Genomic DNA, 9,539 nt, shown 5'->3' on the forward strand with positions numbered 1-9,539 from the left:
TATGAGTCCTGGTGACCTAACAGTGTTATAACTAGAGATTTCATCAAACAGGGCAGGAAGGAAACCCCTAACAGTGCCAAACACCCACGGAACGCACTGGAATCCAAGGGCCATCATTTGTTAAAAATGGATTCTCCACAGTTTTCAATTTGATGAAGCTACTGGAGGAAAATTTGAACTTGAGTTTTAGATGCAAAAAAGATTACTGATTTACATTTAGGGGGGATTTTAAAGGTTTAGTTAAGAGAGAGAGAGAAAAGAAGAGGAAAGGAGAAGGGGGAAGAGAGGGGAGAGGGGAGGAGAGGAGAGGAGAGGAGAGGAGAGGAGAGGAGAGGAGAGGAGAGGAGAGGAGAGGAAGGGAGAGGGGAGGAGAGGAGAGGAAAGGACTGAGCGAGGCTCCTGCAATGGAGCAGTATGGCCCTGCTCCAGCAGGGTGGGCCTGAGCTTGGAAGGGAAGCGCCAAGGCCTGACCATCTGAGCAAGTCAAGCCTGGCTGTCAGTGGGAGGAGCCATTTTACCACCATGCTTTTCTGGCATCCAAGAACCTGATGGACGGTGTTGAATACAGATTAAATTATGCACACGTTCATTGTAAGTATATAGTCTATGCAAATTGAGTGCTGTATTTATCTTTATTGCTGTTAAAATAGCATGACCTGCCCTGAACCGGCTCCCCTCCTAAGAGTGGGGTGTTTCGTAGGCTGTAAGTTTTCATTACTTCATGGTGCCTTGACCTTGTTCATGTTTTGTTTTGATTGTGGTTTTGATCTAAGAATGTGATTAGGTTCTGACCCAGACTTCCATAACCTTGTACCTGGAAGGCGTGTGCACTCAGAGAAGGAGGCTGCTGTCTGGCTGTCGTCTGCTCCCTCTCTTCCCATTCAGCCCGTCCCATCTATGGACTCATCCTGGGTTAGTTTCTCTGTCAAGCTCCTTGGTAGTCACTGTGATCATTTCTCTAAAGCTCTACAGATGTTAGCTGGTGGATGCACACACGTCACTCATCAGAGCGTCACAGCTCTGCTAGGAGTGTCAGCGTCACACGCTTACACAAACCTAAATGTAGGAGACCACTGATTGCCTGTGGCCTCTCAGAGCAAGAAGAGTTACAGCAAACGCCTGAATGGGGCCAAGGCCAGCCACATAGCCGTATAATGCAAAGCAGTGTGCTTTACAGCAAGCTCACTTTAAAAGCCGTGGCAGGAGTGTGCTCTAAAGAAACGATACGAAGTACGGAATAGTAATAAGACGGTCGGACAACCATTCATTACCAAGCATGGCGCCCTGTGCGTAATTGCAGACACCGTGTGGCATCGCCATAAACAGATGAGGCATGGGCTGATCTGGGGAACAAGAGGAGGCTTTGATGTCACCAGGCGGCAGGAATTTCTCAGCTGCCATAATTGTATGGAACCAGCATTGCTGCAACATCATTACGTGAGGTGAGACCGGATGTGCCTATCTGCTGTGTCTTCATCATGTAAGGCAGTTTTATGACGTCCACTGGCCCGTGAACTGACTGCTGGGTTCCTGACGTTACGCCACGCGGTGATTTTATCTGTGAATGTTTGCTACGTGCGCTTCTTATATTTAATCTACAGCCGTGATGACTGGCTCTGCTCTCCTTAAACTTACTGGGGATCTTGGAATATTGACCATGTCCTTGCTTCCAAGGTTGGCACCTGTTCCCGTTTTCGCAGTTCCCCAAGACAGCAAATGATCAGGTCTTGTTGTATAGCCAACCCCAGTGTTACGATGTAGCTCACAAAGTGTGCCTTCAGTCCCAAACAGCCCTCAAAGCTGACCCTGGATGTCTGATAAACATTTGCATTCACTTTGATATGGGGTGGGGGGTGGGAGATGCAACCGTGGCGACATTTTTTTTCTCGGTTCTGGTGGCAAGAAGTCCAAGGCTGTGCTCCCCCAGAGGCTCTGGGTAGAATCCTTCTTGCCTCTTCCTAGCACCTGGTTGTGGCAGGCTATCGCTGGGTGTTCTTGGCTGTGTCTGCTGTCCCTGGATGTTGTCTGACTGTGCCTGGCTGTACCTGGCTGTTCCTGACTGTCCTTAGCTGTGACTGCTGTCCCTGGCTATTGTCTGGTTGTTCCTTGCTGTGACTGGCTGTTCTTGGCTGTGCCTGACTGTCCTTGGCTGTGCTCGCAGCCCTTGACTGTGCCCGGCTGTCCCTGGCTGTGCCTGGCTAATTCTGGCACTCCTTGACCTACGGTTGTATCATTGCAGCATCTGTTTCCGCCTTCGTAGGGTCGTTTTACAAGGACACCCATCCTTGGATTGAGGAACAACACACTTCATCAGCCACAGTGACTATACTATCAAATACAGCCCATTCTAAGACACGGGATTAGAACCTCAACGTCCTGTAGAGTACAGTTTGACCCTAACAGCACTCAAACTCACATGTCAAAGCAGAAATTTTAATTCGTACTGTGTAAGCCTAAGTGTCTGTTTCATTCACACTCTTGCATCAGCTGACCACCGCATTAGTCAGCTGACCTTTCTCCTTGGCCCCAAGGCCACGTTGTAGTGCCTTCCTCTGCCTGCCGAGTGTTGCCCCGCCGTGTTTTCTTTTAATTCACAAGGCTGTGTTTCTTGTGATCTTTACTTGTATGGCAGGTTTTCAATATCTCATCCTGCAGTTTATTTTAGTTCTGTAAACTTTGACCCAGGAGGGTGACTTAGATTTGTCTCTCGTTCCCTGTCAGTTACTTTGTTGAAATTCTATGTATGTTTCATAGAGCCTGCTTCCTGACTGCTTGGGGCCCCCAGCTTTACCCTATTGAATTGATATGCTAATCTCTCTTCAGTGGCCTGTGCTGCAAGCTGCCTGTAACAGGGATCAGAGGTGTCACGGGTCTGTATTGATTATAAACCTCACCAGTCCTGAAAGTACTCTCCAGGGGCCTTTGAAGAGAATTATCAGCTTTGCCAGTAGCACAGATGGGATGTGCAGCCTTGCTCTTAGGTCCGAGGTCAAAGTCAATTCTGGTTTTCATTTGTGTGCTTTGTTAAGTTTTGGGTTGAACTTGTTTTATATTGTGATGCTGATCCTAATATGAGATCTTGGGGACAAACCACAAAGGGAGGTCTGTGGGTTAACAGCGGTGTGTGTGTGTTGCCGAGTTAACACGGGAACATGAAACACGTTAGTTTCATGTCAACCGGACACGTGCTAGATTTATTTGGGAAAGGGGCTCCCAGTTGAGAAAATGCCTTCATAAGATTTGCCTATAGGCAAGTTTGTCAAGCATTTTCTTGTTTGATGATTGATTTGTGAGGGCCCAGCCTACTGGGCAGGCAGTCCTGAGTTATATACAAAATCAGGCTGAGCAAGTCATGAGGAGCAAGCAAGCCAGTAAGTAACGCCCCTGACTTCCCTCAGTGGCGGAGTGGGACCTAAGAGCTGGAAACTAGAATTAACTCTGTCCTCCCCACATTGCTTTATGGTCATGGTGTTTGTCACTGTGAGAACAACCCTGGGAAAAACCCTGTCGTAACCTAATAGCGACGTGATGCTTGGATTTTATTTCATTTAGAAGTTTATGTTGACCTCTTCTAGTTACACTTGGTGTGTCTGACTTACAGAATTCGAAGCCCTTTAGCATTTCTTGTTTGTGGTGATGTATTTGTTTAATGGGACAGGACGCTGGCTTTGCACACACATGGAGCATGGCTGACCCTTGACTCCCCTTCAGCTTCTTCTGGAGCAGAAATCTCGAAAGCACTCACAAGGCCAGCAGATCCCCTCCCTGACACAGCTTCTAAAGCTGCATATTTTCTTTCATAGCCCAAAGTAATTTGGTGCGGGTTTCTCTTCCTTCCTGTACCAGGAGCTGAACCTATGGCCAGGAGCTTGCTAGGTGAATGCCTCGCCCCTGAACTCTACAGAGTTGCCACCCCCACCCTTTTGAGAGAAGGCCTTTTGCTAAGTTACCTATCCTGGCCTTGAACTCCCTCTATCACTTTGGCAAACCTTGAATTGGTGATCTTCCTGTTCCAGCCTCCCAGGGAACTGAGATTATAGGTGTGCACCCCAGGCCTGACTTTGACATAACTTATTCTTGATGGTTAATGCATCCAAAGAAGATGCTGGGGCCAGGCGGTGGTGGCGCACGCCTTTAATCCCAGCACTCGGGAGGCAGAGGCAGGCGGATCTCTGTGAGTTCGAGGCCAGCCTGGTCTACAAGAGCTAGTGCCAGGACAGGCTCCAAAGCTACAGAGAAACCCTGTCTCGAAAACCTAAAAAAAAAAAAAAAAAAAAGGGAAAAAAAAAGAAGATGCTGGGGTTCTGAGGTGATAAGCATCTCCCAACTCTGTCCTGTTCTTGTGCTCGGAACCTCTGTATTCATCCCACGGTGTGGATTAAAAATCTACTCTGTTCCAGGTGGCAGAGCAACAACCTTGAAAAAGCTCCTGCACACTGGTAGGGTGCTCACACTCCAGACGAGACGATACTAAATCTCTTACATTCCAGAGACGATACTAAACCTCTTACACGTCTGTCACTTTGTCCCTTTCCTTCTTGCTGGCATGCACACTGCCGGTGTTCTTGCCTTGGCAGTTGCCATAGTGACTTTTCATTCTTGGTCGGTCATTAAATGCCATCTTCCCCTATTAATCTCTGTCATGGCACCTCACAGGGCTTAGCACAGCAGCAATGTGTGCCCCACCACCCCAGCAGCACCGAGGCACCCATGTGTCAGGACCAGGTTTGTGTAATTCCTGTGTGCTCGAGGGTCTAACAGGCTCCAGCAGTTCTGGGAGTGTGTGGGCAGAGATGGCCTCTAGCAGCCAGCAGACTTCCCTCTGTCTGTAAAAATCTCCTTTACTGGGAGGAGGGAAGGAGGGAAGGGGGCAGGGAAAGCAGTCATAGCCAAATATGACCTTACCTCTTGCCTCTCCTCTACCCACCATGTCTGTTAGCAGAGTCGGGTTGGGACTCCCAGGGTTTCCCCATTTGCCATCCCTCTATTCCCATGACCTCAGCCATGTCCCTGGGGACTCTGTTCCTGTTCCCATGTAGGTCAAGTCCTGACCCAACATACTTTCCCACTGTTTCTTGGTGCTCTTTCCGTGGGTTCTGCTCATAGTGCTGACTGAGTGGGGCACATGCATGCTTCTGGCCTGTGTCTAAACAAGGGAAAGCCAGAGTCACCGTCTACAGCTGCCAAGTGTCTCGGTAAAATCTAATTTTTAATTTAGCCGCTACTTCTGACTATGTCTATCAGGTGTGCGTACCACCAGATGTAGGCACTGGAGCAGGTCTGGGGGTCCTGGGGACAGCTGAGCAGGGCACACATAGGACACACCCTACCCTTCCCCAAGCTCTCATTTCTGCAGGGAGATAGTTTGACCACTGAGTGCACAAGCAATGGGCTGGAGCTCATTGACAGATGATTTCCCTCGCAAATGGCATGACCCTGCGTTTGATTTCAGCACCAGCAAAAAAATTACACGCCAAATCATTGGATTATCAGTTTTTACATCAGCAGTGTACAAAGTCTGGGAAGAGATAGGGAGTGAACACTTCCAACAGGAACCTCAGGGCTTTATATCAAGGACTTACATCTGAGGTCAAGGTTGTTGGCCTAGGGCTTCTCAGAGTGGCCTCACTGCCTTTGACCTTGGGATTAACCCTGAAGGAGAAGAAAGGCCTAACAGGGGAGCAGCTGACAAGTGTTACCACCATTGATCCTAAGACTCCTTCAGGTCTCATGGCCACCCTGTGAGGGCAGAGCTATAGTGGCTCCCGGACTGAGACGGCAGCCGGAGACCTGAACTGATTCGGGCATGACCGACAGCAGGACCCAAGGCTGGGATCAGTCCATGAAGATTCCCAAGCCGGGTCACCAGCGCAAGTTCTGGCTGCTCGGCGTAGCAGAGTGCTGTATTCTGTTCCTCACCTGTGACGCAACAACCAGGGGTGCCCCGGTTTTTGACACAGGGCCTCCTCTGCTGCTTTCAGGAGTTCTACTGGACCAGTTTTCTCTCACGTGAGGGGAAAAACAAACAAACAAACAAACAAAACACAAAAAAACAAACAAACAAAAAAACCAAACAAATAAAAACCAACCCCCCCCACAAATCTCCAGATACTTATTCCAATTTTTACGATTTTGTTGTCCTTGCAAAAAAATTTTTTTTTCATTTATTTATTGAGTATTTGAGAAGAAAAGGATACAGCAGGCCAGATGTGGTGGCAGAGGTCTATACTCGGGTGGAGGCAGGAGCATGTTGAGTTTCAGGCTAGCCTGGGCTATCCAGCAAGACTCTGTCTCAAAACAAAACAGAGCTGGGATCTAAATAACAGCCACAGTGGCCGAACATGCTCAGTCTTCCCATGAGTCACCTTGCCTGCCTTGAGCACAGCAAACTTGCATCCAGCATCGTCGGAGCATCGTCGGGGTCCGTTCACCTGCAGCCTACTCCTCCTTTCGTCTGCAGGAAAGGACCTGGGACCAGGCACTCAAGAGAGTCTGTCTTCTGCCACCATTCAGATGAAGAGATGAAGTAGGGCCAGTGCTGGGGGGAGGGGCACCCTCAAATCCCTCAGCTCTTCCAAGCAAAGGGAGACAAGCTACTGTAAGTCTGTTGGAGCCTTGGGGCAGGCTTTGTACTTCTACGTGTGTTATTTCATTCAATCCCCAGAGCGCCTCTAAAAGTAGGTACACTTTAGCGCCTTTGGCAGATGCAGAAATAGGCTGGCTGTCAGAGGTTAAGCAACTGGCCCAGGGACACTGGAGTGGGTCTGCGGATTTCAAAGCTAGTGTGCCTGTACATGCCTCTGTCATTGCTCAGAAGCAGCATCTGCTGCTGAGAGAGACCACTGCGGGATCTAGAAGAGTCTTCCGGGGACCTCTGTCATCTTCTAGAACAGCCTGCTTCATTGTTCCCCTGTCTTCCTGCCCACTAAGCGTTCCCTTTAGACATGGCTGCCTGTTACTTCAGAGGATAGGACAAGAGCCTTGCTCAGCCCAGGCTGGCCAGCAAATTGCAATTCCAGCTTTACCTTGGGGTCTCCAGGGAGAAGGCAGACAAAGCCTCCTTCTTTGGGTCTAACTGGACTAATTCAGTCTTCGTGAGTGTAGGCCGTTGCCAGCTTTGGGGGAGGTCCACGTCCTGTCTTGGAGACAGTAGATTAATACATGACCCTGGGGCCTGTTGTTCATGCTGCTTCCAGTATGAGCTTTTCAGATGTTGCCGTTTTGCTTTCAAGGCACTTCATTTAGGGTGTTTGCTAGTTTGCGAGGTTTCTATTACTTAAGTATCCGTGAATTCGTCCATAAAGGAACCAGCCTTTGTTAGTTATCTTAATAACTTTCTATTGAGTTAGAATCAAATCGCAGCTCAGACAAGACAAAGATATACTTACTGTCCCCTGAGGCACCAGACCTGGTGTTAAATAGTCCTCTGCAGTGTATCCTTATTACTGTTTCCTGTAGGTGGACTTTGAAAACGGAACCAACCACTTCCGGGGTCAAAGGCACAGCTAAGAAAGTCATTCCTAAGTGTGATTTTTTTTTTATGTATAACATAACATTTTCTCCATACTTCAAGGAAAAAGTAAGGTGATTTTAAGAAGGGATAAAATAGAGATTCTTATTGTTGTTCCTTTTGGAAACTACAGCTCCCAGATTCCTCCTGGATTACAGACACCTGCGCGCGCGCGCGCGCACAGGTGCAGGACATTTCTCCCAGATACCCTTGCCTTTCTCATTAAAAAGCGAGCTTCCACGAGGTCTCGCTCTCTCTTGCCCCTTACCCTTGTGTGTCTTGCACACCTGTCCCTTATCGTGTTCCCCCCCCCATTAAAGCGCACCCATGTGGGAGCTGTGTGTCTGTGTCTTCTCCTTTCGTGCGTGTTTTGTCTGTCCTGTGTTTGTCTCCACACACACACACCCGCTTTAAAAAAATTATGGTATTTGAATTGTTTCATCGAAATCAAATCTATACTTGAAAAACCTCTTCAAAATTAATATTTTCAAAAATAAGATTACGTAGTTACTGCCTGAACTGATTTTGAATTCTTTGGTTCTTTATAAATTCAAATCTAAACAAGGCGCCAGGGTTAATGCAACCCTACCACTCAGGAGGATCTGAGTTTAAAGACTCACCGAGTCCACCGTCGCAGAAGGCTGGAGATGCGGCTCCCTGCAGAGCACACACCTAGTGTACCCAAGGCTCCGGTTCTGTCCCCAACAAGGAAACGTGAAGTCTAGAGGTGTTTTGAATTCGGAAAGAAATTCTCTATTTTTTTTGTTTTGTTTTGTTTTGAGGAGATCTAGCCATTAAAAGTCAGTCCAGATGTTGTCAGCTGGAGGAAAAGGGTCAGGAAGGAGTAACCTGCCCCCTTTAAGAACCTGGGTGGGCTGATGAGGAGGAATTCTCTATGAACCGCCCATAAATGTAGCTAAATCCCTTTCCCTAAAATGGTTTGTCTCTGTGACCTCACTGGCCCTTGAGCCTCATAGCTAACTGGTGACCAAGCCTTGAATGCAAGCCACTAAATGGCTTAATCTGTCCCTTCCTCCACCTTCCACCTGCCCGAGAGCCCTGCCTTTGGACTGTTCTTGATCTCAGGCTTCCCTTTCTGTAATCCAGCTTTTGCCACGCTGCCCACGGTGTCTGGAAAACAGCCCTCTCCCGTGTCAATCTGCCTTCTCAAGCCCTTCCGTTGTGACGTCTCACCGTGACAGATAGGCAAGAGGAATCACAGCCACAAAATACTACAAGATCTAAATCAGAGCCCTGCTTCCCAGGTCTGCTGACCTCAGGGACAAGCCACTATGCCCAGCTCTGTCCTTTCCCTCACAGCAGGCTCTCGGTCTAGCGTGTTCTCCATGTCCGCCTCCCCGTGTGGATATTTGCCACCATCACACCCCCTTTCCCTGATGCTGTCCCCCCCCCCCCACCTTCTCTCTCAGCTTCTGATCCACCCAAATCCCAGGCAGTGCAGGTGTTTAGGTTACAGACACTGTCTTTTCCACTTGTCTCTCAGGGTTGCGTTTTCCTGCCAATGCCGTAGGTCAGATGCAGTGTGTCGCTCACTTCCCTGGCCTTGCTACTTTGTTGTTACCAAACTCTTGAGTTATTTTGTTGGGATATATCAATCAAAGTAAAGCGATTAGATCAAAGGAAATGATTAACTCTTTGGATACTAATTGCTAGTTTACCTTCCAAATCAATGGCACTAATTTACACTTCCCTCCAAGGTTTGTGTTTTTCTCCACATTTTTCTGTTAGTGAGTGTCTTGTTTTGTTGTTTTAATCTTTTTTTTTAACTTCATAAGGAGAGAGAGAGAGAGTCCTCTCATTCTACTTCTCTGAATGACTAGTTTTCTAACAAACCGTTCAGATTCCACTGCTCTCCGTGCCAACACAAAGACCTGAGTTCAGATCCCAGCACCAGGTAAAACTGGGCCTGATGGTGCAAGTCTGCAATACCAGTGCTGGGGGTACAGGAAGAGGAGGAGAGGGCGCAGCGGGAGAGGGTGGGGGGTGGGAGGAGAGGGGGCAGCGGGAG

This window comes from Alexandromys fortis, unplaced genomic scaffold, assembly GCF_014885135.2.
Source record: "Alexandromys fortis isolate MF-2015 unplaced genomic scaffold, M_Fortis_MF-2015_v1.1 scaffold_88, whole genome shotgun sequence".
Classification (NCBI taxonomy): Eukaryota; Metazoa; Chordata; class Mammalia; order Rodentia; family Cricetidae; genus Alexandromys; species Alexandromys fortis.